The 21,175-nt window shown below is 44.1% G+C and overlaps 1 protein-coding gene and 1 pseudogene across 1 annotated transcript in view; both read left to right on the top strand.

Moving 5' to 3' along the window:
* Positions 1-21,175, top strand: part of GMDS (GDP-mannose 4,6-dehydratase) — a 1,789,479-nt gene that overhangs the window by 401,898 nt on the left and 1,366,406 nt on the right. The window lies entirely within an intron of this gene.
* LOC147722541 (serine/threonine-protein kinase pdik1l pseudogene) lies at positions 15,905-16,522 on the top strand (annotated as a pseudogene).

Raw genomic sequence — 21,175 nt, 5'->3', positions numbered from 1 at the left:
AAAGGTAACAAGGATGGGCAGCAAGTAATCCATTACTTATGCCGACGACAGCTAGCTCATCCTATCAAAGTTCGACAAATCCACCACCACCAGAACTAACTTCACCGAATGCATGATCCACGTAGCAGAGTGGATGAAACTAACTGCCTAAAACTCCTCTCCAACAAGACTGAAGTGCTGATCTCCCGTAATATGAATTCCCCCTGGGACCCTACGAGGTGGTCATCAGAGCTTGGTCTCACACCAAAACCCACCAACCACGCAAGAAATACGAGAATCATCTTAGACGACAAGACCAACATGGCAGCACAAGTAAACACAGTCCGCTATTCTTGCTTTCATATACGATGCATCCTCGGAAAAATCTTTGCATGGATTCCCAGGAACACCAGACGTACCATCACCCAAACCATCACCCAAGCCATCATCACAAGCAGGCTAAACTACGGCACGTTCACTATCCCAGAATCGCCAACCACCTCCTCCATCCACTTGAGATCATCCAGAACGTCGCACCAAGACTCATCCTAGACATTCCGCGTCATTGCCACATCTCTCCACACATCAGTGATCTCCACTGCCTGCTGATACACAAACGCTACCTATTTTATTTTTGTCCACTGTTTGCAGATGAGACTCAGAAATACTGGTGAAAGCCTTTCAAAGCCAAGCCACCATGAAGTTTACCATTCTAAGCAGCTTGTTAGCAGTTCTCTGCACCCCAGATTCATGTTACGACACCTGACTGTAGTTGGATAAAAATATCTCTCATTAAAGGGATAGGTGTCCGTCCTGATATACATTTAACAGGTCAGGGGTTCAACATTCATCTTTTTCACCCAAACCCATCTGATCTTTTGAGGTGATGGTTCTTTCATAAGACTGAATGTCAGGGTTAAGAGAAGACATTCTTGTCTGCAGCTCCTTGTTATTAGGACTTTCCAGAGAAGTACCTAATAATGCTAATTTGAGGTAATGGTCCTTGATGACGGACCAGGACCCATTTCTTGTAATTCTTCACAAATCTTGCCCTTTCAAGTAAACCTTGATAAGAAATGCCCTTTCTCATCAGGTAAATAGTTTCCCTTTATCCAGAGATGGTAGGACCGTCTTCTCTGGCTATTCACTAAAACATGCATTGCATCAAATGTTGTCACGTGTTTGCTCTTCTAGTTATATCTTGAATTGACCCATGGGTTAGTAATTGCAGTAGAATGGAGTTTAGAAATGTGGCCAAGTTATTCATGAAGTTGATTGTGTTAAGGTTATCAAGTCGAGAAAGCAAAAGAGACACAGATGATGGACGGAATGGAAAGCAAACATTCATCCCCAGTCTAGAGATTTGGTTAAATTCCATCATTATTTTGCTCACCATGCCACCCAAGTTTAGACCCAGTCATATGCAGATCAGTCTTGACTCTGTTTCTTATGGGAACAGCCCAGCCCGAACTGCCACGCCAGGTCCTCCCTGGACCGGAAATAAGCATCCTGGGACTGGTTTCAGGGCATCACCCATCATCAGCCAGAACAGTCCAGCCCGAACTTCCAAGCCATGTCCTCACTGGACCAGAGACAAGCATCCTGGGACCGTTTTACCTCCTCCCCAACCCCAGCCCCCTCCCCCCCTGGAGCTTTATATGGTGCGAACTCGACCCGAAGGTATCGGAGTGCTTTACATGAGTACCAGTTGCGTTACACATTGATACATACATTTTTGTTGGACACGGGGAGATTGTGATGTGCCCAAAATCACAGAATGTTGAGCGTCCCTGCCGAGACTCAAACCTGGTACTCCAGCTATGGGGTCGACTGCTCTAGCTGTAAGGCCACATCCTGGGACCGGTTTCAGGGCATCACCAGTCATCAGCCTGGTTAGCTTGAATCTAATGGCACAGTAATTCCGGGACCTACGTCTGGGCATATCCGGCGCACTTAGGGCGAGAAAGCAAAAGACACATAGATGATGGACAGAATGCAGAGCAAATCAAACATTCATGCCCAGTGAAGAGATCTGGGTTAAATCCATCGTTCAGCATGCCACTCCAGTTTGGACCCTGCCATATGCAAATCAGTCTTGACCCTGTTCCTAATGAGAGCAGTCCAAGGTTATCAGGGGCCTAGAGGGTAGGAAGGTTAATTCGCCCTTATATTAGGTTGGAAGACTATATTAACCGCATCGCTGCTGCGGCGATTTTTGCGCTGTGCGGCTGTTTTCCCTTTTCCGCGTTACATGACGAGCTCAGCTCGTCATCAGCACACGCCACCCGTGGCTGATGACGAGCTCAGCTCGTCATCAGCAGCGAAGGGGTTAAGATAAGAAACCATGATTTTTTAACATAAGTGGAAAATTCACACGCATAATAGAACACTGCTTTTCATTTTTTCTATAGTTTTTGACTTTTCATTCTTCAGTCATCGGATACATATTATCTGTTGATTGACAAGGTTATCAACTGAATATTGTTGGTAGTTTTAAGTCTGTTTTGTAATCTAAATCCAAGTTCAATAGAGCTATATTCGGAGCACATGTTGGGAGAATGCCACCTAGTAGCCTTGCCTTGGACAGAGTGAGTCTAGTTTTCTAGATACATTCAAGGGTGGGTTTACATGCCAGATTATCTCCTTTAAAAATGCAGGCCACTAGTTTACAGACTAAACAAGCAGTAGGAGTTTAGATCTTACTTCTTCACTGTAATAAATGCCTAATAACTTTTGGGTGTCCTTGTAGTCTATGCAATCCGAAAAATGCAGACGGCTGAACATTAGGTTTAGGAGGCTACATTTCAGCATTAGTTAGAGCAGGGCTCTCCTACCATTTCTGTCAAGAGGTACTTGTGAACACTGTTAATCATCCAAAGTTTTGAAGAGGATGCATAGGAAAATCAATACCATTGTAAGCACAGCGAGCATGTGTGGAGAGGGGCCGACTTATAGTGACCTGAATCAGTACTGGACTTGTCCATACAGATCCTGTAGCTTGCCAGTCTCTCTTGTGGAAGTGATTACTTAAACAAAACATAATTTTTAATGTAACAACTAATGGCCTAGTTAACTTGGATGGGATGCATGAAGCTCAAGTTTTAGACCTAAAAATTATTCTGATTTTGGATGGGCAAGTCATTACACTGAACACAAATTCTGCTGTTGTCTTCTGTTCCAACTTTAATATTCCCTCACCTCCTCTACAACCTTTTCTTCGTTGGTTTGTCTTATCCTTTCTTGTCCCAAATTTTGGTTTGCACCTATAGTTTTTTTTTAGAGTATGAAATAACTGGAGTAATGGAAAGCTGTACATCAACATGGAGAGTTTGGAAGACTAGTCATGATCCTGTACATTACCTGGGGTTTTACATACCAGCGTCACACTTTTTTTTTGCATTACACAGTAACAATTTGTAGTGCAGGAAGGTAAAGTTATTTGCCCTGAATCACAAGATTTTTGGTTATATTGTAAGCCAGTGTCAAAAGCCAGGTCTCCGGGCTCCAGTATTAGCAGCCTAGCCACTAACGGTATCCTCTTCCCGATGTTGCCATTCCATTTTCTCTAGTTCACTTATGTTTAGGATTTCTTTTGTCTGCTCATTCACTGGTCTTCATACTTACACTGCATCAGCATTATTGCCCTAAAGTGTGGAACTGCCCTCTTTCTGTTATTTGTTCTTCTCGTAAACTGCACATCTATAAACTGTGTCTTTTCTGTTCTTAACGGCACATTGCTCCACCTAACCTTTGACTCCCTATTCTATTACATCACTTCATTTAAAGGCGCTCTTCTTATGTTAACATGTTTTTGCTGTGCTTTATTGAAAGAACCATAATAATCACGTACATAAGTTATTGTAATATGTTACCTAGTACTTGCTACTCCATTCACATATATTTAAAACATTATGAAGAACACTGGAAATCTAACAACTTCTAGGGTGTGGAAGACAAAGTCAAACCACTTGGATTGGAATTAGGACTGGACACATATCTGAGTGTTCGGGAGTAGTACCCCTGTGACCTAAAGTGCAAGTGAACGGGGCATTAACATTTTCCTGTCTGTGTTATTTGAGACAATCGTTTTAGAAAATGACATGTGGACAGCATCTTAATACTACTTTTTCACATTTCTGGTCCTTTAAAAATGATGCTCATTTTGCACAAACAAATGCTTATTTTTCAAAACTTCAAACCTAAAGCAAGCCATCAACATTTCATTTTGATAGCACCCTCCGGATGGCGTGGTTGTATGAAGTGCATCATTTAAATCCAACATTCTTTTTGTGAAGTCTTGGAAAGTGTACTTTGGACATTTCATGGTTTTAAATATTGTAATATGACCCTGAAAAAGAGTTCAGCCAGTTGACCTTGGCAATGCCAGTCCTTTGTGAGTGTGAGTGAAGTGGCCTCGTCCTACTGCAGAGATTTTCAGTTGTCAGATTCTTGAACTTCTGCTCAAGGTTGATGCGCTATGAAATCACTCAACAGCCGAACGTGATTTACAGAAAACTCGAGCACATTTCACGGTTCAAGGGGTGTAAATAGAAAGATTGTAGTTTGTAATGTGCACTAAATGACGGAGGATGTCAGATGTTAAAAACAGAGTGATTGAAGTCACATAAGAGATGTGACAAGCATGGTCGCAGCTGTTCGCCAGTAAGTTAACTAGAGCTGTAGAGGTCAGACTGAGGTCAGTTCTGCTGTTTGCAATCTTTATAGCCCATGGTACTCTGTCAAGAGTTCTTTGCCAAGTGTAACCACTGTCATTGTCACTTAGTTCAATGCATTTCCTTCCTGCCAACTCGGCATGGTATTTGTACAGATAAATCTGTCCTCAGACCTTTTTCAGTGTTTTCTTTTTTTTAAAAAGATGTATAACTTGCACAGTTTCACATAGAGAGTCGTGTGCACTGGTTGAGCCAGCGATAAGTGGGAACCTGGTTATCAGACAGCGAATGAGCTGAACTTCTCAGGGCGCCTGGAGACTATCCAAATGCAAAGTACTGTAAATTCATATGCTGTTCGCAAGGCCTTTCTCGCTGCGCGAGAACCATTGCGATACAACACACTTGATAAGATTCAAGAGTAAACTTATGTAATCAAGCGCTTTATCATAGTTGTCGCGGCTCGTGGTGATATGGATTACAAAGTGGCCACACTTGAAATAACATATCTGCAGTTGTAGAACACTCTGATTGATTTTGGCACAGAAGGTGTTGTTAAGTGCTGCTTTGGTGACATGTGTAATACAGCACAGACTGAAGTTGACTTAATTTACCATAGTTCCTTTGTGGGTTAGGGTTGGATTCTTGGTTGTTTTGCACGAGCATGGTGCGGACCACTCTCTGGCCATTTATACGGAAGGTATTCCTCTCAGAGCACAGACCCATCTATTCACCCCTTCACGCTTAGCACAGGCCGCCATAGTGTGTGCGCCTCTTCTAATAATGCACACATTGACAAGACACTGCTGTTGTAAACTGTTTAAAATAAAAGTCTTTGTTTGACCACACTGTAGTAGTCCGGCCTACAGAACTCCAAACAGGGCATGCACGTCCTCCCAGAACGGCAGCCTACCTTATTTCCTAATAAAACATACCTTCGCTATTGCAGTGATGTATCATATTTTACATTTTAATTCAGTAGACATGTGAGGATGAAAGTGGGATTAGCTACTATGCATTATCATGTCTGTCAGCAAGGGGAGATTAGAGTTGACTTTCCTTCTGTAAGCTAACATGGACAGTTTCTTCGCGGTCTTCTTCGCCCCTGACCTGTTTACTCATGCACGGGAAAGATGTACTTGCATCAGAGGCCTTGCCAGTTTGTGGGGATGTTTTTACATGAGGCTTTCATTGTGACTACCCTAATTATGCACATATAGGCATCAACTGCTTAACGGCCTTGAAGATCAGAGACAGCAAACGTTTTCCATCTGTGTACCTTCTAATATGTAAATAGTGCATACTACAGATCTGTGCTGGACTTTCATCCGAATGTGCCAGTGTCAGACTTTTTTCATAGAGTTTTGACTTTTAGAATCTTAACAGTAGTACATGTTTCGTATTTGCTGTCAAAAAGCAGGCGCGTATAGGTTTTTTTCTGTTACAAGCTTTCTTTATACCCTAGGCACATTACTGCATGCGTTTGATAACTTTAAACACATACATGCCATTATAGTCATGCATATTTTATAGTTTGAGGGTGATCTTTGCCTTGTTTTTCCATTCTCTGCTTCTGCTCGCCATGCTTCATTAAAGCAACATTGTACTTCACGGTGACAGAGCCTTAATTTCAAACGTTGCTTTTACACTGGGACTTTCATGGCTGGCAACAGTTACATTAAAAATAAAGTGACATTTTCTTTTACAGTTTCCAATGTATTCCGGTTTGGTTTATTTTGCCTTGTGCAGTTTTAATTGATTTCCCACTAGGTTCAAAAGTAAAAAAATATGCAATTTCGTATTTTTACCGTGTCTTTTTATTAGCTGTAAAAGAAGGGTTTTTCTAATTTTCTCAGTGGTTGAAATCTGTAAATCACACAGAAGCGATTTTAAAATAATTTCAGCAAATTATAGATTTTTGAACCACTTGCGTTTGGCTAGCAGTGCTTAATTTGTAAATAAATAAGTGCCAGGGCCCTTGTCAGGACGCTGCTGCTTGCACTACCCATTGCCCGTTCCTCCAGTGACAGTGCAAACACAACAACTAACCATCATACAGCTACAAGTGTGACATTTCAGACTATTCCTGAGCTGCAAAGCTATTAGAATGGCTTGGGTGTCAGGTTTTAGTCATTTTTATTGTGTAAGGTTTAATGTGTATTGAACTGATAAACAACTGCTATGGTGATAATCTTTAAATGAAAACAAACAGCGTTATGATGCGGCAGCCTGTCATAAGTGCCAGTGTTGACAATGAAGTTATGGCACTGAGCTCCCGAAACCACCTGCTCAAATTAAGCACTGTTGGTTAGTACCTATTTTCATTTACTGAAAACTAAAAGAATCCGGCTTCTTTTGGCTATAGATTCTTGATAGTCAGTAATTTGTTTGTTGTCTTTGTGGCAGTATTATTATAAAGAATACACAGTTAAGAACATGTGGGTAGTATGCTGGTTTCCTCAGCGAAGTAGGCAAAGGGAATAGTTATTTGAAGAACCTACCCATATTAAGATACATCTTAACTCAAATATCAAACAGGAGGTTTGGAATGCTCTTTAAGTATTAGATCACTTGCATAACATTGGAAAAGAAGTCTTTTTTGCTCCCTGAAAGGAGATTTTTTTCTCTCCCCAGAGCCATTTCCTTTGAGGCCCTGCTCTCTGAATTACACATCCAGTTGCCTTGCAACAATGAAAAGTTGGTTGTAAGCGTTCAAAAGCAACCTCCCCATCGCTTGATGTTGGGGGAATGCGTGACATAGCGCACCGCAGCTATATTTGTTAATTTTCAGATCGCCTGAAAATCCTATTAACCATTCGTTTCACAACACAGTTTTGTTGTCTTGCATTGTTGCCTTGCTAATAGTAGAGGGCAAAAAGCCTTAGGACGATGGACAAAAACGCGTGCCTTGCTTTCTTTCGCAAATTATAACATTTAAAGACCAAAAAGCTTTCCAGTTAAAGCGCAGGAGACATTCCTAAGCGCCTCCCGCTCTTTGAGTAGGACAAGCAGCCATTTTTCATCTTGCGGCTGTCTTTGTTTGATTTTGGCTTTTTTCCTCTTAGATGGGTGGCATGCCTCGGGAGGGAGTCTATGAACATGTTACACTGTGAAACTGATTTAGAGCACTTTTTTACTGGAACCATCTGTTCCCACCTCCCAAACCATTACGTAGCTGAAAAAAGTCTAACCCTCTTACCAGCGGGTCTTGAGGGAGCTGCAAGTAGCTGAAAAACAATGTAAAATTTAAGAAGGATCTGCAGAGAATACACAATACCAGAGGCTCAGTGATCTGTAACAGCTTAGCGGTAACTCCTGGGTGCTCTGAAAGAAGACTTGATATCCCCTTCACCTGTGCCTGACGGGATTTGTGAGAAAGGCTGTATCTGTCTCTACATGCCTCTCCGGCATGACACAATTTATGATGAAACCAAGCTTCATGGCTCTGCATAAGCTGATCTGGCGGCTTCTGACAGCTCAATATTGAAGATAGAAACGTGTGGAATTCACTTGATTTATCTCAACCTTTCTGAAGCAATCTTTTTAATAAAATGCTCCATTATGCTGCCATTTGTGATTAAGGTGAGCGCTATCAATAGGTGTTTGCTTCGGCCGTTACAGTGCATTGGCTTTATTTAGCGAATTCCACCCTTTTATCATGGTGGTTGGTTTGGTTGAGAGCACTGAAATGGTGTAAACTATTTTAACTTTATTAAAATGCATTTTTTTTTACTAAGATAGCTACATTTTCCTTTGTCACTCATTTACTGTAAATTGGGTTGGGAGCTATAAGAATACATTCACTGGCTATGGGCATAAAGGAGCCCATCTATTTTCAAACTAAAATGTTACAATTCACAATGGATAAGGGCCTAAATGTCTTAGTGGGTAAGGGGCCTGTAATAATGTAAACTCCATAGTCACTGCAGTAACCAAAATGGTAGAGTTTACAATAGAATTCTCTTTAAAAAAAAAGAAAGAAGAGTGATTTAAACTCGACACATGAATCGTGCCATTCTTAAAGAAATGCGGGCTGGAAAACTACGTTATTGAATTGGATCAAAATGATTGTATCAAGTTTAATTGGTATATCTACTTGTTTTATGGATATTCCTAATCTAAGTAGTGTAGTGAAGTACAGTAGCTGGACCGAGAGGTATTTTGGGTGATAAGGAGATAACTGTCTTTGTATTCAGTGAAATTCATTTTTGTAATACTAATTTGTTCATAATCATAACACTGTTATAATTTCTTCTAACAGTACATTTCTACTCCCTATATTCTTCGTTTTCTATGCATCTATTACTATACAAAAGAAGATGATTTGAGTTCAAACACAGCTGTTGAATAAGTAGACTCTGATTTTATAACCCCTTGTCCGTTTTTAAATAACATTCTTTTATTAAAAGCGATATTGTGTAATAGGGCCGTGGCTCCTCGTCATAAATGTCAGTTGTGAAAGTTCAGAGCTCCACTTGGAGCCCATAATGTTCATCTTATACTATTTTCACATGATTAACACAGTATTGATTACTGTAATTGGTTTTACATGCAACTTTATGCTGAAGGATCCCTCGCAGTCCTTTGGTGACGAGGGCCCCAAAGAAATATAGAGGTTGGGAAACAGAGTGACAGGTAGTCGTAGGCGCAGAACGTATTGTGTGAAGGAACATGAATGTGATCTTCGCACACCTCTCCTTCAAAAGGTGGTATTGGAACACAACAGCACATGATTGGGAACTAAAAGAGTGATTGAGGACTGCAGCTGGTAGAGATTAGGGTGGAGACTGCTGCCTAAAGTCTGAAATCTCGATGGTCTCCTGGCTGCAACCTGCAGGCTAAGATGTCAGAGTGTGAGGGAGTGCGGTTACAGTTCACCATTGGGCAGCACTGAGGTTCCAGGACCTGTCAGAATGACATCCGGTTGCTTTTGTCGATACTCTTAAACCACAGGGTGGAATCCTGGTTATCATCACTGTAATAATTACATGCTTTGGAGATACCAACCATATGAATGAGTCAGAAAGGTCCAAGGAGTTGTGCCTGATCTGTGTGTTTATATTCCCTCCAAAAAACCCAGTATTTTTGGCATGTGCCTCACATGTGCTTGCTTAATGGCATTTTGCGACAATAATCGGGGCTATTAATGGATGAATAGTTTCAAAGTTAGAGCAATCCACATGTTTATAATGAGGTTACCGTCTCTAAGTGCTTGGGCAGCAGTGTATTGGTAGGTCACATGCTAATCTGTAATTTATGCTTAACTTTAAGAGTTTTTCTTGGAAATGTTAGGTTTAAAGTTATTCCTGTTTACAAAATTAGATTTGGAACTGGGGAGGGAAAGCAAATGCTGGTGTTGGGTACCAATTCACCCAGGCAGGACATTACAAGGAGACTCCTATGAATGAAGAGCCTCCATGTGAACATGTTGGTAACATGTTGGTCTTTTGTTTAATTGTTCCTAAACTGGAAAATGGGACCCAATGGTGAAGTTACGGTAGTATGACCGAAATACATTGTTTGGGCTCTGTAGCAGACATCTGGGGGCACTTTAGAGGGACTTTCCTGGTTCCTCCCCGTCCCGCTGTTGTTGCCTTCCCGCTGCTGAGTCCGGCCATCGGCGCAGCGTGGACGGACTTGGGGGGACTACATCTCCCGTGAGCCCTTGCGCCGGAAGCTGACACTGCCTGCATTCTACCGCGCCCGGAGGCGCTTAAAAGACAAGAGAGCCCCCGCGTCGCGGGACCGCACGCGGGTCAGCGCCGGGCAAAGGGCGGGCCCTCTGGCAGGGCCACCCCATTTGCATCTCGCCTGATTTCCACTGGATAAAGGAGGTAAAACTTATAGACTCATAACAGTGACTGCCTTGACTCACACTTGGGGTAACAGAAAAGGACTATTGACATTATACATTGGCCTAGCACTGGCGTTTGTTGTTGCTTCCATATTTTCTTTTATATATAAGAGCAACCCACATTATGGTTAGTAAAGGGACCTTAAATAATACTAACTCCCTCGGGGGCATGGGAAGGGGACTTTGGACAATTTAAAATCCAGTTGTGAATCCCCTCTGGTAGCAGCTAACTACTGCCAATCACTATCCTTATTGGAAGAATATAACGCGCTCTGTAAAACTAATTACATCTGGAATGAAGAGGGAAATAAACAATTAGGTGCCCCAATAATCATAAGTCCTAAGCATAACACACCACCTAATCCTAAAGTAATCTACTTGGGAACCCCCTCTCTAACTTCAGTTAAAGATAGCACCCTTTTAATAACTAACCCTCAGACTCTCCCTACTAAAAGAAAGCGACATGCAAGTTCCCCCTCAGCCACTAGCAATACCCCGCAATCTTTCAGGGCATGCTCAACTTCAGATTCTCCCCTATCTATCATACCAACTGACCCATTGGCCCTGATTGAACTTATTGTCAAATCTTTAATATCCCCATTGGTTAAAAGAATCATGGTAATGGGGGAAAAAGTAACATCTATAGAAGAGACAATGAAGGCAAACACAATCCTTTTAGAAAGTCTGGTAGGAGCTAACAAGGTAGAAGCCCCAGCCACTGCCGATCTCCCAAAAACTTTGACACAAAGCACCACACCCCCAACCCAGTCATCTGCCCCTAAAAAACCTAAAAAGCCACTGATATCCAATACTCGGCAGACAACACCAACAATGGTAATACCACAGAGCACTGACAACAGAGTAGGGTCGACCAATGATCCAACGCCCTTAGTGGGGACTCTCTCTAACAATGGCTATAGGCAAAGAAAGATCAACCAAATTGATTTACCGCCGGAGGCCGCTCCATTTGTATGCATTCTTTCTGGTGTGCCCGAATTAAGTAACGGTAAGATCGAGGGACAAGCGGAATTGGCAAATAAGGTATATTTCTGGCTAACGAAGAACAGGCCCCTCCCACCAAACATCGTCGGGAAAATTTTGAACGTCACAAGGGTGAAATGGTTGGGTCCTCTAACTAAAGATATAGTGGGTGATCCTTGTAAATTTTAGGGATCCCCGTGTCGTCCCTTATCTGCAAGGCTGGCAGCCTCAAAGGGGTGACGGCCCAATAGTTATAAGGGAATTGCGAGACTTTTACCCCAGAACCGCATACATGCCCCCAGTAATATTAAGGACAGAAAAGAATCACTGTAGGGGCAATAAAGGCCATACACTCAGCAATTATAATTTACCCACTCGCAATCGTTTTTCTGTACTTTCCGATACAGATTGGATGTATTGATCTGAAAAACTGATCCCTGAATGGTCTGATAATTAAATCCTGAAGCCTGGGGTTGTCTATTACCATAGTTAGTGCTACACCAGGAGAACTGCAGGGGAGGCGGTATTAAGTGTGGGAAAGCTGCTACGATTAGACTGTTTACATCTAGATTGATCGAGGGTTGTATCCCCCTTTTTAAACGAATGAAATTTCTTGCTAATGCACTCTGCACACTTTACAACCCTTTTGTAATACTGTGGTGAATCTATTGTATGTATTAACTTATTTATTCTTTGGTATGGTATCTCTTTTTATTATGTATTGATATGAATGTATTTTAAAAATTGTATTGTGCTTTTATGGTTGCTTTGTTTCAACCGAATAAAGCTTATTGACATTGACATTGTTTGTCAATGGATATTTAGGAACTAGTAACCCCAGAGAGCAGATGTCATCTGGGGTTTAAGATCGCAACTTTGGATTTTGGGATCTGAATTTGAATCGTGACTGACTGAAAATATTGTAATCCTGGACAAATTACTTAATCTTCTTCCTCTTTAATACATTATAAATGTATGAAATGCGAATCGTGCTGTACATATGTTAAAATTAAAATGTGTTCAATTAAACTAATCCTCATCAATGTGCAGCTCTTTATTGATTCAACAGCCAGGCTGGTGCTATTTAAAAAAACACACTCAAGCAAACCTAGATAAATACAGAACCCTTGAAGTTTCAGAGGGTTGTTCAGTACTTCCAACAGGAGGAGGTTCACATTACCTATTTTCCGAAATCATTACAATGCAAATTTTAAGTTGAGGAGGAGTTGGGAGCAATATACCTTCGAACACACAGTACATCACCGAGGGGGCATGTAAATTGATAGTGAATAACAGCCTGTTAAAAGTGATTTCACAGATAGCAGATTATATGGGGTTAGCGGGTTTAGAGGTGTAGTGTACGGTAGGCCTGTGCAACTGTGATCTATTTATGACCAAACTATGATGGTCCAAGGTTATTTCGGAACCATATTGTTTTGGAGGTTGAGGGAATTTAGTTTGGCTTCTGGGTAGACCTTCACTGCATAGCCACAGACAGTTGGGGCACCAGTCTATTAGAGCGAGCTTGACATTTTTTATTTAGCAGTTGGAGACGAACCAATCGGAATTAAAACCTGTTTCTATCTCCTGCATGTAGGTATTAATTAGACATGCATTACCTAATTGCTAATTTAGAAACATTTTGATAATAAATCAGCGTAGAATAGAGAAAATGATGCTTTCAGACTTGCTCCACCACTTGCTTCGCCTATTATTTACCCTCCACCCCACCCCGCCTTAGGAGGCCCTTTTTAGGTCTCGCCTAGGCAGCGCGCATGCGCTGCCTAGGAGGCCCTCTAGCCATTGGTATGCTCCTTTTCAAGCACACTTGTGCTTGTGCTGGCATCCACCTTGCAGGAGCGAGCAGGGGCGCACATGGTAATTGAAAACATATGGCTCTCTCGTCGCCCCTGCTCGCTCCCGCAAGTCGGATGCCAGCACAAGCACAAGTGCAGTTGCCTGCTCTTTCGCGGCTGCTGGGCCGCGCTACGCTCCAGAAACAGATGACCATTTTTAAAACGCCTCCAGGTAACACATAAAAAAGAGAGCAGAAAATCTGAAAAGGGCTGCTTTTCTTTTTTCTGCTGCATTTACCGTCTGTGTACGTCATGGACCAATACTCGGATTGTTATTGGACGAGATTTACCCCAGCTCCCTAAAATATGCAACTTCTCAGCCCCTCCAGAGCGAACAGGCAATTTAAAGAAGCCTGAAAGGCTGCAGCACAGATACATTATTTATATTGTCAACGCACCATATTTTCTTTGTAAATACGCATTTGTAGAGTTTTGTTTCTTTGGTTAAATACAGTAAAAAGTGGCAGCCGCTCCAGGACAATACCCAAGTCGTATCTGTTGATTGGCTTGCAGGATATTACTCATTGCGCTAAATATACTTTAGCCGCCACTGGGAGTCATCCTGCAGATTCTTCCATTTGAGACCGGCTTTCCCTCACCAGGAGCCAGGTGATTGCTCTGGGGCTGTGCGACCACAGGGCGTCCACACACAAAAACGCTGCTCTCCCCACTGCCCTGTCCGACTGAGCTAATGCTGGTATTTTGGCATGGTTTGGCCGAAACTTACTGTTTCATTCAGTGCTTAATTTGTGTTAAAAAAAAAAAACGGGGCCCAAAGTTTCTCCTCAGGAGCCGGCTACAGAATGCAGGCTTTGCTGAATTCCCAGGCAGCTTAATATTGATTCTACCTCATGCCTCTTTATTCCATTAACTTACGCGTCCTGTCTATTTGCTTTCAGTGTTCACGTTTTCATCATATTCCTTTTCTCCTCCACCCTTGCTTTTCTTTATGTTCTGTGTCAAAGTTTGACAGTGAGAAATAAGTTGCAACCCTTAAAAATGTGTGTAAGCGCTCACCACTCGCAGCCCCCAGCAGAAACTCAGCACTCAGTGAACTGGGTTCAAACTTGTGTGACCTCTACAACCCTACTGAGTCACTTTCCTCAAGACTGGTATCCTTTGCATTTGCCTGTTTTTTATTGTTTTTGCAGCGTGGCACACTTTCCATCCTCACTCCTTGCATCTTTTTTGGAAAACACACCTACTTCTATTAAGTGACATTTTCCCTTCCTTTTTCATAGACTTCTAGTTTCATCTCTATTCCAACTGACTGTCATTTTCATAGAAAACAAGCATTGGCATATCCAATAGGTCTTGCATTTGGGACCTTATAAGTATTTAATTATCCAGCACAATATCCTGGGTGCAACAACATCAAATGTTGCATCGCTAAACACTTATAAGGTCCCAAAGGCGAGACCTATTGGCTATGCCAGTGCTTGTTTAGCATAGATATGAGTCATGACAAATATTGTATTGAGCTACAAGAAGAGTTGGGCTTACGTAGATTGGGACTGTTTGGTAAATGGTTTAATCCCTTATATTAAAAAAATAAGCAGCAGTTTTGTCAGAAGACCCATCCTGGCATTTGACTTCTGTCTTTGAGGCACAGCAAATGTGAAAAGATACATAAAGAATTTAAAGGCGTATTTACTTAATGCTTGAACATTCTTGACCCACCAATAATCTGCTGTACCCTCAGTTTGATAAACGGTGCTATAAAATATTTACATTTAAACACATTTACATTCTTCTTTTCAGTTATATTGACATACTGAAATATTTCCCCCTGGTGCTCCGCCCAGGGCGAAATCTTATGATCCTACAGTATAGGGCTTAGTCCCGCCTCTGTCTTCCATTGGCTAGCTCCATAAATGGAGGCTAGCCATTGGAAGAGATTGGCTGTCAATCACACTTTCCCGTGAAAACGCGATTCGGGGGCGTTTCTGGGTCTTTTTTAAGCCCCGCCCCTTGTTGCCGTGTGCCCCGGGCCGCGCTGTGATTGGCTGCCGGCCTAGGACACCCCCGTGACGTCATTCACCGGGCCGCGCTGTGATTGGCTGCTGGCCCGGGACCTGACTTGTCTTATATTCAACTAATTTGTGCCGCGAAGGCTTGTTCGTGGCTGAATCAAGCTGATAGTCTTGCGCGGGAAACCAGCTGCGAGTCTCACAACTTAAATCGTCCTGCAATTATTAGCCAGTATCAATGTATCACAACTCACCCTTAATTAACCTTAAACAAGCCTCATGTGAGAAACAAACATGCCCCTGGCCGCTGGTCTAAATCTTTGTAGCACCAACCGACGAGGACCTTGAACGATTTTGAGGAAACTTCAAAGAACTGTGTCCACTTTCAATTCTCCACGTCACAGCCACCTTGCACTCCCCCGTCGCCAAGTTGTAATACAGGAAATTAAAATATTTCCCCTCCTGAAAAAAAAAAAACATTAAAGGGAGGAAACAATCAAGGAGGCCTACCCTGAGAAGTGAACATAGAGGCCCTCTTCGCACAGCCAGGCTTCTTGGTAATTTGTGGTACGTCACAGGCTCACAGCGCGGATCATGGCGGGCCCCGAGGCCCGCTACCGGCTGCTGCGGGAGGTGGGGCGCGGCAGCTACGGGGTAGTGTTCGAGGCCCGTGTGAGCAGCACCGGAGCCCCGGTGGCCGTCAAGAGAATGCCCTGCGCCGCCCCAGAAAAGGCAGAGCTGGCCCTGCACAAGTTCCGGGCGCTGTGCAGCGTGCGGGGCCAGCACTGCAATTTGGTGCGGCTGGAGGAGGCCGTGTTGCAGCGCACCAAGCCCAACCAGCCCGCCGCCCCCAGCGACTTCCACCCGCAGGCCGCCCGCGACCAGCAGCAGGAGCAGGAGGAGCACCACCTGCAGCTGGTGGAGAGCTGCCTGAAGGGCCGACCGAGCTGCCCCGAGCCGGGCTGGACGTGCGCCGTCTGGTTCGTCATGGAGTACTGCGACGGCGGCTGCATGAACAACTACCTGCTGGGCCGCTGCGGGCCCGACCCACGCCTGAACCGCATCTTCATGGGTCAGCTGGCCAGCGCCGCCGCCTTCCTGCACCGTAACCAGATCGTGCACCGGGACCTGAAGCCGGACAACGTGCTGGTGTCCTGCGGCCTGCAGGGGCCTCAACTCAAGGTGTGGAGGCAGCCTTGGACACTTGGGTGACCCTGGTGAATCTGCCTGGCCGTGGTACTCGGGGCGTATACCAGAGGTCCACAAATATACCTTTTGATGTAGCGAAAATCAGATTGTCTTACCGCTTAGATTGAGTTCCTTGAGCGGTAGCATTTCCAAACTGCTTGGATTTTACATAGTGTTGTAGGCAGAAAAGGGAGCATCATTCACAATTGACAAAAGGGGCAGGCACAAGTCAGTTGAAAGGTAATGTCAGGGAAGACAGTAGTGGGATGGAGCGGTATGAAGTAACGGAATGGGAAAAGTTCCTTGAATATGACTGTGAGTGGCACAGTGCACTTCAGTTGTCTGGAAGGAGGATGCAATATTTTGTGTACGAGACTGTACTTTAGGTTGAAGTGTGTAGATAGAATATGGGGTTGGTAAGTCCTCCCCCGTTATGCCTCCTGGGTTTGGACAAAGTGCACCATGATGTGTATTATCGTAGAAGCAGAATGGAGTTAACAAAGTCCAGGCATGGTGGGTGACCGTATCAATGGGTGGATAGATCAGTGAGTTTGTGGACAAATGAGTGAGTGACCACTTCTGCAGTTTATCATGCAGAAGCTCTGTCACTTACGTTTACACCAATACATCCATTTTTACACCTATTGACTCATTTTTGCATTCACCCACTTGTACATCCACTATACCTCACACATATATATATGCAGGCATAAATAGCCGTATCAACAAATCAATGACAAGCCAATCTGAGTTATAAACTATAGCTGATGGTTTTCCTGTGCTTTTTGCTAAGGAGGTTGTTTACAGCATTGTTCTATCTTTTTAAAAAGTGATTACTTTGTGATCAGTCTTCCCTCGCTAACTCTTTGTGTCCCGCAGGGCCGACACTGCTGCTACTCACAGCATGTTCTGAGCACATAATAGGCTGGCCTTAAAACACTGCGAACGCTCTAAGCAGGATCCCAATCTTTCACACCGGGTGGGGTGGGGGGTTTGGAGCGCAGGCAGCACAGGGGTTCTTGGTCTCCCATAGTAACTTCTGTAGTAACATACAAAGCACACTATCAGCTGTAGAGGCAGGGCGCTTGCCTTGGCGTAGCCCATAGTTGCTATCTTCCTGTGCACTGTGGTTGTAGGCTACGTGGCAGTACCATGTAATGCTGTATGTAGAAGGTGTGTACGTGTATAGTTTTAGTAATCTATACATTTACTTACTTGACTTGTGTTGCTAATCATTATTTTAAGCATGACTGCCACCCTTCCCTGACTGCCCCCCCCCCCCCCCATCCCCACCCACCGTACGCCACATGCCTCTGAATGGTTAGTAGAGGTGGGGCGAACCCAGTCACATATTGGCAAAGAGGTCTCCAGTGAAGTGTGACCCACACAGTCCGTTCTTGGTCAGGGGGAGAGTGGACCTTCCATTTCCGGCACGGTGTGTTCTGGCGCTGGTTATTCGTGTATCCATCTGTCTCTTTCCCTGTACTTTTCTGTTGCCCGTGCCTGCCTGCTAGTGAGAGTCTGTGTGGTGTGCCCTTTCTGTGCTTGCTTTTCTGTCTGCGTCCGTCTGTGTGTGTGTGGTTCTGGCTGTGTGGGTGCATGTGGCTCTGTGTGTTGCTCTGTGTGGGTGCAAATGCAATAGGTCTCGCATTTGCAAGAGATTAAGCTATTGGCATTGTAAATGACAATGCCATTTATTTATCTATTTTCAAAACCAACACATAAATAAAAATGTTGTCTTTTACATTCTAATAGCTCAAACTTTTCCAAAGGCGAAACCATTGCATTGTAAATGCTTGTTTCTTCAAGATTCCTTCTTCTGAGTGGAGTTATCTTCATCTTCATGGCAGATACTCTGAAGAAAGGCCTTTTTAGGACCTGAGCTTCCTGCAATTTGAAGAGGCTTCATGTCGACGACCGACACAAAGACTGCCTCTACTGTCTTTATCCGGACCATTCATCAAAGGACTGTAATATATGTCGTACCTTTCCATCAAAGACCGGGAGGGACTTCTTTTAATTTGGCTGCAGAGGCTTAAAGACAAAGACCATGCCTTGTCCTCTGAGGAGAGTGAGAGCTCTTCAAAGTCTTCAAGACCCTCACAGAAAAGGCCCAGAGATGCTTCTCCAGGACCTTCGTCGCAGCCCCCTCAAAAGAAGACGCAGAAAAAGTATTCAGAGGCACAACTTAAGGCTTTACCAACAAAGGTTTCTCCACAGAGGGTTTTAAACGCCTTTAAAAAGCCTGCTTTGGCCCTGTCGACGACCGCCTTGACGACTAAATCCACTTCTACAGCTGTGGGAGTAACCTCATCGACGACAACAGTCTCTACATCCTTGGCGTCCTAAGCATCGTCCACGTGGACGATGTCATCGTCGACGGCTGTTAAACCATTGTCGTTGGCGATCAAAATTAAGAAATTGTCGTCGACGTCCAAGCAGCGTCAATGCTACGATCGACGATGAGCGCGGGTCGACGACTACCTTGACGAGGAGTGTTCCGTTGACATCTCTCCCATTGACGACAACGACTTTGTCGATGAGGGCTCCGTCGACGACTGCCCGTCGACGAGAGGTTCGTCAACATCACCTTCAATTGTGTCTGTCAGTGTTTCACCATCGACGACGACTACAGGGATGACGGGCTCGTCGACGACTCCAGAATCCAAAGTGGAAAGTGTGTATGTTTATCTAAAAATCACAAAACGCATGTTGACGCCTGCCCTTACTTCACCTAGCAGGATCCAGCCATTACCTCCGTCTCACCTTTTGGAAGAGGAGGAAGATTCAGGCCACGGCAGTATATTCGGGGCTGCTACACGTCCTTCTGAACTTCATGTCAAGTACCAGGAGAGTTCAGACTATGACGAAAAGGAACCAGAAGACCAAACATATTATCCAGATGACAGCCATCTTTGCCAACCTCCCATGGTTGGTCTGTCTTTCATTTCTGACATCCAATTTTTGATTTCTGACTACAAGCAGATATTCCCTACTTCTGCTCTGTCTCCTACTCCAGTTGTCTCTCTGCCGCCGAGGCCACAGGCTCCACCTCCACAGTCTGTGCCTGTCACACTACCACCTCCACCTTCCACGGATGATGAGGAGGATGATCAACAAGAGGAAGGAGCGCTCCATGATTCCCAATTGACTCATGATGAGTGGGATGATTACGTTATCCCTTGTCCACCGTCACCGGTGCCTCCTCAAGCAGATTCGCCTTCTGAGGATATTGGGGGTTTTCATAATGTCTTGGAAAGGGCTGCACAGCGTTTCCAGATTCCTATGCCTTCTCACCAGCAGGATTTTTTCCTTTACAACTTTAAGGAACCTTTTAAGAAATCGGTGAGATCTGTGCCTATTATAGACTACATCTGGGATCAAGGCGTTAAGATCATGCACAATCCATCTTCGGTTCCCCCAGTGTTGCCTCGTCTGGACAAAAAGTATAGAGCTCCGGACACCGCTCTGGCCTGCCTTACCGGACATCCCAAGCCTGATTTCGGCATCACTCAGGCAGCTCAACGGAAGTTTAATAACCCTTCTGCTCCGCTCTCCGCCCCTCCGGACAAAGAGGGCAGACAACTGGACAATATTGGGAAACTTTTTTCTTCCATGTCTGCATTGACAATGCGTGCGTCTAATTGCCAAGCGTTATTGGGGCGCTACAACAAAAAAGATGTGGGCGGACATTGCACCATACTTGTGGGCCTTGCCGGGCGACTCAAAGGAGGAAGCAAAGAAGATCTTGTTAGAGGGCGAACGTTCGGCTTCCGAGATCATCGATTGTGCGATGGATATCGCCTCTAATGGTTTCCGCCAACTGGCTGGCGCTGTGGTCCTCCAACGCCAAGGTTGGCTTAAGGCGACTACATTCTGGCCGGAAGTCCAGACGAAAATTCTGGACATGGCCTATGACGGTCACCTTCTTTTTGGCGCTCATATTGACGAAGCTCTTCAAGGCATAAAAAAGTATACCGACACGGCTAAAGCTTTGAGTACCTTTCAATTTAAAAATCCCCCTTTTCAAGGCTCAGGGGGTAGAGGGCAATCTTCCACTAGAGTGGACTACCAGCAAAATCGGTCTTCCTACTCCTCCAACCAACAATATCCGCCACTATTCAAACAACGCCAACAGCAACCATCTTCTTACAATAAGGCCTCCTTTCGAGGAAAAGGCGGACAACAGAAGGATGCCGCCCAGAGTCAATGACTATTCTCTGCCGCCGGTCTCCATTTCCTCTCCACCCTCCAAAGTAGGAGGGAAAATTTTCAATTTTTTACACAATTGGAAACAAATAGCAACGGACCGTTGGGTTCTTCAACTAGTACAATTTGGACATTCACTGGAGTTCTTTCAGACTCCTCCTCAGACCCCTCCTCTGCCTAAGCTTCACAAAAATCGCCGCCTTTTACTCCTGGAAATTTCACTGATGATCCAGAAGGGAGCTATAGAAAGGGTTCCTCTTTGTCAACAGGGGAAGGGTTTTTACTCCCGTTTTTTCCTGGAGCACAAAAAGGAGAAGAAATAAGGACCAATCCTAGACTTGAGAAGTCTCAACAAGTTTTTAAAGAAACAGTCGTTTTGCATGGTCACCACTCAGAAAGTGCTGCAACTTCTCAATGCCAATGACTACATGTTGTCTTTAGATCTTCAAGATGCCTATTTCCATATCC

The sequence above is a fragment of the Lissotriton vulgaris genome, chromosome 4_1 (genome assembly GCF_964263255.1).
Source record: "Lissotriton vulgaris chromosome 4_1, aLisVul1.2, whole genome shotgun sequence".
Classification (NCBI taxonomy): domain Eukaryota; kingdom Metazoa; phylum Chordata; class Amphibia; order Caudata; family Salamandridae; genus Lissotriton; species Lissotriton vulgaris.
This window is presented reverse-complemented; position numbering and strand designations above follow the sequence as displayed.